The 13,732-nt window shown below is 49.7% G+C and overlaps 1 long non-coding RNA gene across 3 annotated transcripts; it reads right to left on the bottom strand.

The window, feature by feature from the left end:
• Window positions 1-2,379: 2,379 nt before the first annotated feature.
• On the bottom strand, window positions 2,380-13,262 carry LOC122394409. 3 transcript variants are annotated; one of them, XR_006258858.1, is made up of 4 exons: window positions 13,064-13,262; window positions 5,245-5,374; window positions 3,595-4,562; window positions 2,380-2,882 (listed from the first exon to the last, which is right to left on the bottom strand). It is a non-coding gene; the product is annotated as an uncharacterized LOC122394409 (long non-coding RNA). The 3 variants fall into 3 exon arrangements; XR_006258857.1 differs by lacking the exon at window positions 13,064-13,262 and adding an exon at window positions 10,710-10,802; XR_006258859.1 differs by lacking the exon at window positions 13,064-13,262 and adding an exon at window positions 5,814-5,835.
• Between the last annotated feature and the right edge of the window lie 470 nt (window positions 13,263-13,732).

Genomic DNA, 13,732 nt, shown 5'->3' with positions numbered 1-13,732 from the left:
TCGCCGCCGCCGGCCGCCTCGCTAATGGTGCGCGCGGGGGCGGTGTCGCCGCGGTGCCGCCGGCGCCGGGGTCCGCCGCCGCTGATCATAGAGCGGCGCGGCGCGGCGTCTGGGGAGCCGGGCGCGGCGAGTCGCGCCACTGCTCTCCAGAGGTGCCGCCGACCGATCATTAGCCGTCGCCAGATCTGATCAGCGCAGATCACAGATGGCGGCGGCCGGCCCGTTCTAAAAGCGCGCCGACGCCAACCGAATAACATTAGATTACATGCTCGGGCATCGTATTAATTTGATGCCATCGGCTTGCAAAGAAGGCGAACATGGAGCTGATTGATCTCAGCTGATATTGAATCATTGCCTTTGGAACACGGTAACATCAGTCGAGACCATAGATCAACGGGTCGGAGCATGTGCCAAGAAATGAGCTTTCGTGTTATGCAACTCTCAAAGTGACATGGAACTTGAAATAAATCTGCATAGCTGTCAAAAGTAGGTACATTTTCAAGTTACAAAACATAAGCGTTTTTACGAATGTGAAGCATCTAAACCAGAAGACGCCTTTTTGGGGCCAAAGGCAGCGCGCGTGTGAGGCTCACACTCGCATGCATTCGCGTATCGCATCTAGGATGTCTTACTATGTACCAAGTATGTACCAAATCAACTATTTAGTTTCTCGACGTCCCGGACTGAGAACACCTGAGAACGGAGAACGAACTGGTCCATTCAGTCACCGCTTCACCGATGTGCCGTTTTAAGTGTTCGAGAGACATTTAGATAAGAGTCAGGTGAACATATGTGACGAAATGAACTGTCAACAGATGTCATCGGCAATATGTCGGGCGCATCTTCCAAGCGTTAGACTTGGATAATTATATACCAATGCGGGTTTTCCCACTGCCGTTGGACTCGAAACACACGTATGGTGCTGAACACCCATTCTCGAAATTCGTATATGCATGGACGGAAGTAAAGTCCGTGTTTACAGGGACGTCCACGTTTTTCGGTGTCACGCCGTTGCCGTTGAATTTTCGACGATGCCCTCTTGACATGACAACCAGCGAAGTTGCCCGCTTGTTACTAGCCCGATTCTGTGCCGAAATTGACGTGTTTAAGGGTAGAGAATTCGACCGACATACATGGACCAAAAAAAAGACGTGATAAGGGTGTTTGCATGGACAGTGGGCGGAGCCTAATTTCTCTATGAGTTATTTTCATATATCCATGGACTTGTGGGCGGAGCTTAACACAGTCCATGTAAGCACGGTTTTATTCGCTTACTCGATTCGAAAGCATGAACCCGTCCTAGTATCACCTTTAATCGTGTTTTATCGCCATTAGATTGTATGTCATGCGCGTAATTTAACCCTCGCCAGACCTATTGTTTTTCTACATACCGTTGGTACGACCCCCTCACCTTTTCGGCCCGAATAAATAACCTGAACTCATGTGACCTTTAGGAAAAATCCGAGATGTACAAGGTGTGAGGCCTCTAGATGATATTAGCCATTAGGCACTGTAAGTTTCATCTCCCTTTGAAAGCTCCTCTGGCACTGAGAGCGTTGCGAAGTTGCGACATTTTAGGACCGTGCAGATGCTCACTTATGTCGTAGGTCATTGACTTGACCTGACCTGAAAATGCGGATGATGTCACAAGATTCGGGTTGAATCAAATGTCAGGTATGCTAAGGTCCAGCTCTCTATCTTCAGCGTGTCCCGAGCTATCGTAAAAAAAAAACAAATATAAAAGGCGCGGCGCTCCCCCCCCCTCCCTACCATTCGGCCGGCGAGCGTTAGTTAAACCGCGCCTGACAGGGAGGAGGGCTATTTAGAGCCCCTCCCCCTCCCTACACACTATACACAAACATATAAACACTAAAATGTGTGTGCAAATTTTATATAAAAAATGTGTGGAGATCTGATGATTGTTCGGAATGATGAACTCGAGTGAAGCGTGAATTGTCGGCACAGATCACCCCGTCAAAGAGCAAGAAAGTAGCTGCTAAAGAGTTAAATGAGGTCATATCACATGGGCATGAATACACTTACTATCGACTGTTCGAATTATTCAAACGTATTGCTTAAGTCTCGCTCAGCTTCCAAATTCTGCAGAACAGAAAAGACTCGGTTGATTATTGTTGCGAGATACACAGATGAGTTTTGAAATAAGAAAAAAATGGAACGCTTCACACTATATATTATCAAATACCAGCCACGCAAGTCAGCATGAATGATCAAAGAATGATATTACCTGGCGAACTGAGGGCAAACAATTGTATAATTTTAAGCCAGCTGATAATGATTTTCTTCGTGGTGAAAAGTAATCCGCCTATGTGATTGCGTCATACCGCCGCTCGTCAGGTCCGCATGAACAGGGCCAGGTCATTCGTTCGCGCGCCACCAGCGCGAGCGGACGGCGAATGCCGAGCGCATCAGTTTACATAACAACTTTGCACATGTTGAGGCGGAACAAGCAAATCCGCTGCCACAGACGAGGCATCTTTGTCACCACGCACCTTCATGAACGTAGACAATTAACATGAGTATATGCCTAAACCTTGAACATGAATCTCGAGCCGCAGTCAACGGCGGCAGAACGCATATTCTGGGCGGGCACGCAGACGCGGCGGCTGCCGACCGTGCGCGCGCGTGGGGCGGTGGCACCAGTGGACGGGCGTCTAGCGTGCGCGTGGCGGCATCGGCGCCGGTAGACGGCCGTCTTGGCGCGCGCGCGCGGCGGCGGCGGCGGCTGTCTTGGCACGCACTCGTCGGCCAGCTGGACGGAGTCAGAGCAGCCAGATTCCCAACCAGAACTGACGGTCTTCCGACGCAGCGTCTTCAGTACGGCCAGAGACAGACTCGTTGTCCAGCGCCTCAGTCTCCTCCGTCTGGCATCACACAGGGGTGGGGCTGGGTTAATAAAGGCTGACACGGGGAGTAGTTAGGTTTAATACCGATCTGGCAAGAGAGAGGGTAATGGGTCAAACACTGAGCTGACACAGGAGGAACGGCTGGGTCGAACACCGAGCTGACAAGGGGTGGGGGCTGGGTCAAATACCGATCTGACACGGGGAGGGGTCTGGGTAAGACATCAGGCTGACACAGAAGAGAGGTTAGATCGAACACCGAGCTAGCACGTGGGAGTAGTTAGGTCTAATACCGACCTGACACGATGGAGGGGGCCTGGTCAAACACCGAACAAACACGGGGAGAGGGCTGGGCGAACACCGAGCTTTCAACGCATAGGCGGTTACTCGACAGGCCGAAAAGGGAATGTCAGAGTGTAAGTCACCACAGGAGCTAATGCAAAAGGTAGCTGATATTAGGAAAGATAATTACTGACAGCACGGACACGGAAAAAGGCCAAGCTAGTAGTACGAGACACTATAAAGTATCACAAATTACCAAGAACACGTCGCTGGCGGTTCATGGTACGGCACATAGTTGCCGCACAACTGCTATACGAGGCTCGGGAGACCAATGCCCCGCTGACCCTGCAGATGCACTATCAGCCAAGCCATTTCAACAGCCATATCAGAGCGACCATGACGTACATAGCTTCCATCGGTACCCCCCCCCCCCCCCCCACCTAGTATTCACCTGTTCAGTATAATCAGCTGAGATGTAGATCAGCGGCCGCCCTGCCCGCAGGTGCGCATCTCTGGGGCCGCGGCCGCCGTCAGCTGTTGTGGTGTCCCCAAACTAGCTGCCGCCGTAGCCAAAACAAGGCTCTTGTGGGCCTCGTAGCCGGCGACCAAGATCGCCACCATGTCGTCGCGTTCGACATCGTGGGCCGCGCCGACGATGTTTCACCGCGCACGGAGCCGGAGGCCGTAAAAGCACGGATACTCCAGCAACACGTGCGCCTAATTGTCTGCTGCTTCGCCGCAGACCAGGCAGCGGCCTGTTGGACATTCGATGTCACTGCTGACTGCACTGGGCGCACTCGGACGTTGGCCTTCTTTCAATCCGGTGGAGATGCTGCCCCGATCATCCCCAGTGGCCCGACCAGCGCTGATAAGTGTAACAGCCTTCTCCCTGGTAGCAGCTCGGACCGGGGCGGGGGGCGCCGTGAGCTCCGCGCGCGCACTGGAGCAGAAGCGGCCCGCCGGGACCCATATGTCCCAGTCGTCTCCATCTGGTAGCGGCTTGGACCGGGGCGGGGGCGCGGTGAGCTCCGCGCGCGCACTGGAGCAGAAGCGGCCCACCGGAACCCGTATAACCCAGTCGTCTCCATCTGGTAAGCGGAGCAGGGAGCCACCGCCGCCAAACCATCCTCCGCCGGCCCGTCCGAACAGATCCAGACGGCCTCATCCGGCAGCTCCCGGATGCATTCCTCCGCGCAGCACGGCCACTACAGATGCTGCGAGGCTGGCCCGCGGGCCGACTGCCGTCTGGACGCGCGCGCGCAACGGCAGCGCCAGCGAGCTGCTGTGTAGGCACTCGCCCGTCGGCCAGCTGGACGGAGTCAGAGCAGCCAGATTCACCAACCGGAACTGACGGTCTTCCGACGCAGCGTCTTCGGCACGGCAAGAGACAGGCTCGTCCAGCGCCTCACTCTCCTCCGTCTGGCATCACACAGGGGTGGAGCTGGGTTAATACAGGCTGACACGGGGAGTAGTTAGGTTTAATACCGATCTGACAAGAGACAGGGTACTGGGTCAAACACTGAGCTGACACAGGAGGAACGGCTGGGTCGAACACCGAGCTGACAAGGGGTGGGGGCTGGGTCAAATACCGATCTGACACGGGGAGGGGTCTGGGTAAGACATCAGGCTGACACAGAAGAGAGGTTAGATCGAACACCGAGCTGGCACGTGGGAGTAGTTAGGTCAAATACCGACCTGACACGGGGATTGGACTGGGTCAAAGTTTAGACGTTTCTGTCACTGGCGGTGGACCTGCGCGTCGCCCTCCCCGTCGGCGCCCACCTTCGGGACCACGGCCGTAGCCAGCTTGGCCAGCTCCAGGTCACCCTTGACATTCTATAGCTTAATCTGAACACCAGAACACACAGGTCAGGTCAATTATCAGTATTTTGAGTAAATTAATAACATTTTACCAGTTTCCCACGCATTTACTTTGATGCACCATAAGAAGCGGCGGTTGCTGTGCACTAACGTTTTCCCTGTAACTACCCCCCCCCCCCCACACACACAGGCCTGTACCTTCCTGCTGTCCTCTCTTTAGTTCTTGTGTGCGGGTTCCCTCGTCCGCAGCAAGCCCCCCCCCCCCCCAGACCCGACACACCTGTATCCGATGGGCGTCCGAGCGCGAGACTGTTGGTGATGGCGACGGCGTCGCCTGTATGAGCGCGCGCGAACAGTTTTTCTCTGGAATCCCTTGTGCACTGAAGGTTCATTTTTCTGGAGGTCGCATCCTGCAACGAGGAAAAAAATGTTAAAGAATAGCAGAATCCCAAGGGATGATGCATTACTTACCTATATGGCGGGCATCACCATACAGTTATGAAAATGCCATCAACATTTAACTGTCAAAAATGGAAATATGGCTTATGTGGCCTGCATCACTATGTTGTCATGAAAATGCCATCAAAATTCAAACATGACCATTGACCTTGAGTCTGAGTAGGTATCTTTGTACCGGGCATGAGCTGAGATTCTGCTTAGCCTGAATACTCTGAAACTGGGCTTCAGCCTCTTGGGCTCGGCTGGGCTCTTTGACAAAAGCTTATCACATGAGCAAGTCTCTGACTGAACCGGTCAGCGGTCTCTTCAACTCAATGTGCTATAAATTGAAAATTTTGATGGAAAACAACATGCAGTTCCATTGATATTTCACTTTTTTGGATCATTTACCTTTCTGTTCTCACAAACCGGAGCTGAGTTTTACATAGGCGTGGGGACAGGGGGAAAGGGGGCGACCGGAGGGCCATGCCCCCCCCCCCCCCACTTTCGGAGGTGGGGGGGGGGGGGCAGCAATGTTAGCTCCCCCCATTTTTTGATGAACTTTTGCGCCTGTTTATACCACTCGGCACCCTGAACAGTGAACACCAAAACTTGACGATTCTTCAGGTTCGGCTTCCCCTCGAAATTCGATGAATATTTCCTTTTTGTATCTACAGCGTTAAAGTTAATGAGCGCAAATTTCCTTCACTCAATGTAGGAAACCATATCAGAAGCAACAAAAGAGAGGTCTGTTGGCAGTATTACGTTGAATACGAGGCGAGGCGTATGATAGCAGTGAAAGAAAAGATTAGACAACAGTGGCCAGAAGACCGAAAAAAGCCATGCTTTGCTGCAAATAAAATAAAAATAAAATCTGCTTTGCTGAGCCGAACGCATTGAAAATTGCAGATGCTTTCATCACACTGTCATCATCATGTCTCCATCAAAAGTTACTGTCAAAAACTTATGGTGAGCATTGGTGAGATTTCTGGTGACCTCTAGGATCTACAGTCTACAGGCTTCTGCACACACTGCTAGGGGCCATGCTGGTCACTGAGGAGCCACGCTTGTCAGTGCCCTTACGCCGGTCTCTAAGAGCTCCAAGTGGTCGATCTCTGAGGATCCCACGCAGTCTTTGGAGGCTTCACGTTGGCCCCCTGGTTCTTAGGTCATTAAGGACTAAGCTGGTCCATTTTAAGCCTCAGCAGTCAGCATAGGTCTAAGAGCCTCAGGTCGCCCTAACGGAGCCAATATCGATCTCTTAGGGGCCCTTTGCTGGTTGAGAGCTGATGCCCTAAGCTTTAAGAGGTCCCAACTCGAGTTATGACACCTGCTCTGGCCCCTGATGGCTCCATGTCGTCCTCAGAGGCCTGACTCCGACCTCTGAGGTCTCATGCTGGCCTTTGAAGGCCCCATACGAACAAATGAACCCACGCTGGACTCAGGGCCCTACGAACGATGGCCTTAAGGGGCCCCTGCTGACCTCATGGAACCCAGGGAACATCTAGAAGCCTATACCGGCCTTTGAAGGCCTCGTGCCGGCCTCTAAGGGTCTTCTCCGAGGGCCCAGTTCTGCATAAGGACTTAAAACGGCTGGCGAGGTCCTCGAGATGGCCTCTGATGGTTTCTGAGGGCTTAGCCGTCGGAGGACCGAGGAGAGCAATTAGATGCATCGAGAGTATTCCGATAGGGTTTTGGTAGAAGGGATGCAACTACCTGACATAATGACATAAATGACCGTGAATTGATCGACCTAGCGGCTGCGGAGATCTCTAAAAATAAGCCTCCAGGCTCTAAACAAGCCTAAAAATACATCACTTGAGCGGATCAACATTGACACCCATGACTTTCCACGTGGCACGGCAAGGGCCGGGCCGGAAGTTGCGGGGTTACCAAAATAGGTGGAGCGGTGTGTTCGAGACTGGCGGGTGCCAGCGAGGGCCGGGCAGCGGAGCAGCACGTGCTCCAGGACATAAAACTCTTCTCGGCACACGGCGCAGAGCGCCGCGGGGCACCGCTTGTCCAGGCACTGTTGGCCTGCCGCGGAGGGGAGACGGCCGATTTGGTGTACGTACTGGAGCGAGCGGCCCCAGTGGCCTGCCCTCATGTGGTGCACCGAAACGGCGTCCCCCCCGATCCTCTCAGAGGATGGGGACTGCTGCGTGCTCCCGAAGAGTGGCTTGAATAGTGACTCGGACCAGTTGCTGCACCATTGACACGAGGCCTCCCGGCGTCCCAGAAGACCCTGCTAGGAGCCGCCATCTGGACCGAACTAGCGGCCCTGGCCGGTCCGTCCCGCCGGATCCACCTGCAGTGGGTGCCGTCCCATTGCGGCGTCGACGGTAACGAGCGCGCCGACCAGATCGCCAAGGAGGCGGCCGCGCTCCCCCAGGCGGCGGTCCCGGTGGACGTCGCTACCGCCCACCGTGCGGCCGTCAGAATGGCCCGCGACCGCACCACCGCCGTCTGGCCGGAGGGCTGGTACCGGACCCTGATGGGGAACCGGCTGCCGCTACTGGTCGCGACGGGGGACAGATCGTCGGCCGTCGACGTCCATCAACTCCGCGCGGGCCACTGGTCACGATCCCGCCAATACCTTCACCGGATTGGACGGAACTCTTCCGAAGATTGCCGCCAGTGCCCTGACTGTGCCCTGACTGTGCGGCGGGCCGGTGCACCGTGTGCCGGGAGGAGGCCGACACGCCCCGGCACCTCTTCTTCCGGTGCCCGGCCCTCATGGGCTGGCGTCTCCGGAGGTACGGGACGATTTTCCCGAGCCCGGAAGACGTCCGCGACGACGGAGAGGTGGCGGCCCTGGCGGCCGCCGTGAGGGACCTCCAGAGCCGCACGGCTACACCGCGGTAACGCGGCTGGAGGGAACAACAACAACAACAACAACAAGGCCGCACAATGAACCGCCCGGGTAGCGAGCGGGCGTCCGAGGGCGGGGCGACCGCTTGTTTCGCCACGTCGTTCGTGCTCTCATTCCCCTCGATCCTGCAGTGGGCAGGAGCCTGGAACCCACTGCAGGATTACTTCACGACGCTCGGCCATGTTTAACAAGGTCTTCCATGCCTATCTCCGCGCCGAGGGTGGAGGCCTCACCTGGGCGGAAGCTCCTCCCCTGAATAGACTCAGGGCGGCTCGCAAGTCGAAGCACACGACGACGGGGGACGTCCCATCCCAAACCCTCTCCAGAGCCGCCCGCAGGTGAATCTGCTGCTAGACTGACAAGCGTGGCGAAAAATTCGGTGACCGCCATTCGCCGAAAAAATTCTGCGGCCGCCCTGCTCCGAAAACTTAGCGGCCGCCATGCGCTGAATTCGACGCATGCGAAGTTACGCCGGAGCTGAAATTTTCGGCGCAATCCCCGCCACCACGCCGGACATATTCGGCATCACGTGTATTGTTTTCCAGTCTGGCAACAGGAACGGAAAAATTATAGTCATTTGATGTTTCAACTGGATGAATTGCTTTGAAATGTCCAAGGAAGTGGCCCTTGAAAGCCGCTCTTCTGTAAAACTAACTGGCGCAGTTAAGAAGCTACTTGACAGTTGCCACAGCCAAGTTGATTTCAATTTTCAAACTCAAGGAAGACTTTAAAAATCCCAAATTTCATTCCACAGGTTCCACTTCATTTTAATTTTCAAATTTGCGGAATTTTAGCTCAAAATTAGGTAGGTAGATGTGGTAGGTATAGATTAATATTTGTGGTTCTCATTGCAATGTCAACCTGCAGATTTTACAGCATTAAGTGTTTCTGCTTTTTATGACACAGATGCTGGGTGAAGATGAGTAAATTCACAAAAGAGAGGAAACACTTTGACCAGAGCATGGCCATGGACATTCACCTAAGTTGCAAGCTTGTATTTCATACAAGGTTATTGTGCCTTTTCAGTAACAGCAGCAGGTCGGCAAACTCATCCACCAACTGTGCCCCTGCAACTGGGGCAAGCAGGGAAATGAAGTGTGACTAATGGTTGTTGACAAAGCCTATCTATTCATCTGAGTCTGTCTCAGCTGAGTCTTCATGGGTGGAAGCACTAATAGTTATGCAATGTCTGTAATTGTTATGAGGTAAAACAGTAGCTGCAATGTTGGATTATATACATAATACATACCTATGAGGCAGAATAAAAGAAATCTGCCAAGTTAAATGCAAATAATTTTATAAAAATGTAAATATTATCAACCATGGTGATCAACCATGTCTATGAATATAGAAAATTGACAGAAGTCAAAGCAAGGTTGTCAAACAGCACAGCTGCCACATACCACAAATATTCTATTAATTCAGATTTAAAAATGGATACACCCATAAATGATCACATTGATACATGCTTATGCAATCTCCAAATTAACATTTCCATACAATGTCCAGCAAAAATCCACAGCATAGGTACCTATCAAAATTAGGTGCCGGGGACCCCAAAAGCCTTAAAACTATCAATTGACACCACAGGCAAAATTTTAGGATTTTATAATTTATAAAACAATGCATGATTTTTCCCCTTTATCATAAAGACCACAGGCCAGCCAATGACCATGCACAACAACACAATTGGACAGTGATGAAATTTAACTATATATACCTCTGGGAAAAAAATCACATTTTCATTGCTCTAATCTACTCTGGATATTACCTTTAAAAAAATTGAGCCAAGATGGTCTAGAACCCTACCAACCAGGACTTCGGAAATGGCATTCGGAATTATGTAGGAATTATGTCGGAATTATGTGTAGGTACTACACATGGCTACAGTTTATTATTTCTTGACAATAAAATGGCTAATAACATTTTCTTTTGTAATCAGATAATCAGCACCACTGATAGGCAATATAACATCTATATATAAAAGTAAAGGAACACTCAGTAGCTGGCAACGCTGCAGACCTGTGCCGTCTACAGTGTTTAACTTTGTGACTCTGCGTAAGAGGTTGGTAAATTGATTGATTTTCCCCAAATATTCCAAACTGACTTTGGAGCATAAGCAAGATAATGCTGTTCTTGCAACGAAACTAGATTTTAAGGATTCATAACTGTGACTGTGACTGTCTTGAGCAGGCTCAGCTCAACAGCCCTTATTTGTGTACAAATATAGAACAGCATGTCAATATATTGACAGTGGTAGTCTATTTATTATTAGGAAAAGGTCATCTCATTCATTCAAGCACAGGAAAATCAAGCTTGACAAACATGGCATGCCTAAATCTAATGCTGTGGCCATGCTCTTGGGCTTAGAAAAGTGGGGCAACAATACAAAATACAAAAATACATAGTAGTATGCCATACAGCCGAATGCTTACCTTTCTATTTCCACCCATCGTTATCCACTCTCCTAGGCCCAATCTTATAAAGGTTGTGCTACCAAATGGCGTACTATCATTCCACCCCACTCTATTTACGGCACCCTATTCACGCAATCTTATAAAGAGAATAGTATGGTAATTCTATTCACGCCATTTTGCCCACAGTACAAATCAACGCCAGCAGGAAACACGCAACGTGATTGGTCAATGTCTTGTCGCCGTCGCTATTGGAAATTATGCGTACAGTTTGCGAACAGCAAAAGTTATGTGTTTTAATTTTTATGGGGCATTTATTTCTTTTAGAGACACACATATGTATAATGAATAAGTTATTTATGGAAAACGTGATAGCAAACTATGGAAAACACAAACATGCTTGAAGAATTCTCCTGAAAAGTGGATTGCCAACCAAATAAATTTCAGCGAGGGCATTCTCGCGCTCAGAAATTCGAGTGAATAAAGTGTTTCTTCTACTTATCATTTGCATTTATTTGCTGTTAAGGCATTGCAATAAATTTGTTAAAGAATTATTTAAATAGTCATTTAATTATAGCTCGGCTACTGTTTCAGTAATTTAAGTAATGCCGTTGACAATGAAGCTCCTACAATTTGAGCATCAGGATACGTACATTAACTGGATCAATTCAACTTATTTTCCTTCTTGTCATAAGCTCTTGACATTTTCCTTCTTGAAGATAAACTACTAAAATTCGAAGACTACGTACATGAACTGAATTAGGTCAAGTTACAGCTTATTTTCCTTCTTATTCAAGCATAGGTACCTGTTACCTAACCTAAAGCTAAAAAGCAATTCCTCAAAAGATTGAAGAACCCAGTCTACATATCAAAACATATCAAGAAAAATACTCGGTTCAGAAGTCAGATCGAGATGCAGGAAGAGAAGAAACAACACATTGATCCGTAACTGTGCCAGACAGAAAGTGAGGAGATACGAATAGTGAGTAGGAATTAACAATTCTTTGACAAACTAAGGTATATCATCATTAATTTAAATATCTAATCAGAAGCCATGAAGTGCCCGTTATTTGTGTCATACGTGAGACGTGAGAATAGGCTAAAGACCCATACCGATTCTATAATGCAGTGGCTGCCGAAAATCTATGATGGTTACTGGTGCTAAAATCCTCTTAAAAATCCCCTTTTAATTTGAAAAATAAATCCATATGACGATGAACACTCGTTTTTATGTGTTTAGTGTGCATTTAGTTCCTGAAAATACGTATTTTGAAATTGATCGTTGTCTGTATAACCAGTATAACGCCTTTTGGGGCGACTAACGGAGCGAGCGAGAGGGTGGGCCTTGCACGTGCGAAATTTCGAGACGGTACCTCCAACTGGCTTGTGCACTGCGCCCTACTCACCGGTCTTTAGCGATGTGCCAAATTTGAGCACAATCGGCCCAGCCGTTCTCGAGATCTGGGAGCGCCCCCTGCACGTGCACACGTGCTGTAGCACCCCAACCTTAACACATGCAGATGAATTATCTGATGGAGACCTAACTGTGTACCGAGTTTCAATTCAATCGGCCCAACCGTTGTGCCGTTATTGAGGTTGCAATTTTGGGGGTTCTTAAAAAATGTCCAACTTTACCACGCGCCACGTGCGGTGGTTGGCAAGAACGCATGGTGGCCATCACACCACAGAACTTTTACGTCCAAGTGACATTCAGTAAAGAAGACCGCTTGTCAATCGGATGCCCCGTTCCTAAGATATTAGCTTTTGAAGAGCGTCCCCACGGCCGGCCGGCCGGCCGGCCGCTCATACTCAGGATTTTCCCTTAATTCAGTATGAGACTCCGCTCGCTTCGCTCGCTCCGTAATAAGCATCATTATAATGAACCTCACTCCTCAGTTAATATGTGGAGGATGTTTTAATCTTAAAAATATCATAAACGTAAAATATTGCATACTTATATCATAAAAACATTGAATTTATCTTAAATGAATTAAACTGTCTGAGAAGCTCGTCAAAGTACGCCACAAATTCTGGCGTGAAATAGGTGCCGACGATGCCGCAATCAGCTGATTATTGTTTGTGTTTTGAGATGTGCACAGCTGCTCACGGCTGAAATCATTCTACGGCACATCCAAAACTGGCGGTTACCAAAACCGTAAAGAGCGTGCCGTGTTTTCGATTTCACAGAGCTTTATAAGATTGCGTACTATATATCCAGCCTTAGAGTGCTGCCATATCCATTTCACGGCGTTTATAAGATTGGGCCCTAGAGCACAATCCAAACGCCAACCAAACGCGACACGACTCTTCCAACACAGAAAAACGCACATGGAAATTGCCGCGAGAACTTTCTCGGCGCCGCCGATGTTGCTTACCAACGGCTTCAAGCCTTGCAACAGCTGACGATTAGTGAGAACTGACTTCTTTTCATGGACGACCAATCAGAACCGGTCTTACAAAAATGCCAACCAATCAAAATGTCGCTCTAAAAGGGCGATGCTATCGCCACGTGGTGGTGAAAAAACACACTAATCTAGGATAGCATTTTACATAGGAGTATTCTCAAGGACGAACGGGCGCGTCCATGCATTTCGGATGATTGGTATATCGCTTCATCGTCCATGATAGGGGAGAGTGGGGTGGGTTGTATCAGTTTTTACTCCGAGACCCACAACCTCGTAACTATCCGTGATAAACTCATTATTTCCATACTATCCCCTTCCCTGATTCTTCTGCTTTTTTGTGCAAAGTAACTTTTCCGCTACCTCTACCTGTTTTTCTTCTACGGTCTCCCGAATAGAACAATGTTTTTGATACAACTTGCCCTATGGCTTGGGTGAGTTGTATCACATGGTGGGGTAATTTGTATCACTATTTCACGTTTCAGGGAGTGTGCTTGCTACTGGTTTTGAACATAACAACAACATTGAATGGGGTTAATACAATGTATAGGTACGCTCAAAGGCTTCACTTTATTAGACCAAACTTAGGTCAATGCAATCCGAACGAAACATCATGAGACTAGACGCAAAAGTGGCCCGTTA

Source organism: Amphibalanus amphitrite, unplaced genomic scaffold, assembly GCF_019059575.1.
Source record: "Amphibalanus amphitrite isolate SeventyFive unplaced genomic scaffold, NRLGWU_Aamphi_draft 000589F_arrow, whole genome shotgun sequence".
NCBI lineage: Eukaryota > Metazoa > Arthropoda > Thecostraca > Balanomorpha > Balanidae > Amphibalanus > Amphibalanus amphitrite.
This window is presented reverse-complemented; position numbering and strand designations above follow the sequence as displayed.